Consider the following 1,895-nt stretch of genomic DNA (forward strand, 5'->3'; position numbering starts at 1 on the left):
AAAATGAAGGTCTGATAGCACAGAGAACACATGCAACATCGTTAGATATATATAAGAGTATTTACATTAAGTACCCCATAGGAAGAACCAACTGAGGATTTAGCTCTTCATAGCTGGGAAGCTTCTCTTACAAAGATGAAAAAGAGAAAATGAAAGATTCGGAAGTACAAGTGGTGAGGATGTCTCCTTCACCTCTAGAAACCTCACAATCACTCAAACACTCATCCAATACTCCGCATGATAACTTCCTCTTCAATCTCTGTTGTCCCTCAGGATCTTCACACTGGGTGTTTTCTCCGCCACTCAGCCACTCAAATGAATGCTTCCAAGAACATAGAAAACACCAAAAATTGAGAACTCCCCTTCCATTTCTTATTTCAGGCTTTAAATAGTGTTGCTGATTTTTGGTCGTTCGCTCAACCACATTCTGGTTCGCTTAGCCAAATTAAGTGGCATTTGGCTTAGCGCGCCTCTTCTTCACTCAGTTTGGAGGTGCAAGCGGTGTGCTTAGCGAGTTTGACTCTTTCTCAACACACCTGTACAGGTCATCTTCTTTCAGGTTCTTCTATGCACTCAGCCAATCATGTTGGGCCCAGCGGATCATGCGCTCAGCCAGAGGAGGATGGCTCAGCAAATTGCAAAAATCAAACTTCACCAAACTTGCTTATTTTACCTGAAATTGAAATGGTAAGGTTATTAAATACACAAAAGTGGGATACTAAGTACTTATTACCTAAATTTACCAAAAAGTACTTACAATACTAAAAAAAGAACTGTAAATGGAAGGAGTCGAATGCAATTTACACAACTTTTTTACACATAAGTTAGTCGTATTAACTGACTAACAGCAAGTCACGTGCTCGGTGCAAGATTACCACCATACTCGCTAAGCGCAACAATCACGCTTAGCGCAAAGGTTGCCTGAAATCCAAGCTGAACTGCACCAATAAAAAGAGGAAGAGAGGAAGAAAAAAAAGACACACAACTACTTAGAGAATATTCAAGAGAATGCAATTTCTTATAGAAGGAAAAGGCCAGAAACAAGAGAATCAATTATTAGAAGTCATTCCTTCCCTCCATTCCCTTTCTTAATTACCCTCTTCACTACTCATTACCCTTTTACAATTGTAAAACCTTTCATGACAATGTGAGGCTAAAACCCGTTTTGTTGTGAGTTTAGTAGCCAATTGCTTTTGATGTAATTACTTTTCCTATCTATTTAATGTTATTTTGATTTCATTGTCTCTTTTTTGTGCTTAAATTTATTGATTATGGCTTGATCACCCATATTCATGATATGTTTTTGGGGTAGCATTGGAAAATGTTTATCTGTAAAAGAACTAGAAAAGGGCATCTAAGTAATTCATCTTTAGAGATAGAATGATTTTATTTATCCTGTTATACATCTCTCTATATGTCAGAGAATTGGGAATCTGAGAATTGCTCCTTCCAGAATGACTCTTCAACTTGTAGACCGCTCCATCACCATACCATATGGTGAAGTTGAAGATGTCCTGGTCAAGGTTCACCAATTCACCTTTCCGATGGACTTTGTGATCATGGACATAAAGGAAGATTCTGATATCCCCTTGATATTGGGCCGACCATTCATGCTTACTGCAAAATATATGGTGGACATGGGGAATGGCAACTTAGAGATGAGTGTGGAGGACCAGAAGGTAACCTTCAACTTGTTTGAGGCAATTAGGCATCCTAGTGATACTAAAACTTGCTTCAAGGTGGAGGCAATTGAGCGAGAAGTTGACCTTGCTATGCAACACCTGACTATTCACTCCCAATTGGAAAAATCCTTCATAAATGCTGTTGATTATCTGACCAATGAGGAGGAGAATGATCTTAGAGCCTGTTTGGAGGACTTAGACCGATTGAAGGAG

This window comes from Glycine soja, chromosome 10 (genome assembly GCF_004193775.1).
Source record: "Glycine soja cultivar W05 chromosome 10, ASM419377v2, whole genome shotgun sequence".
Lineage (NCBI taxonomy): Eukaryota > Viridiplantae > Streptophyta > Magnoliopsida > Fabales > Fabaceae > Glycine > Glycine soja.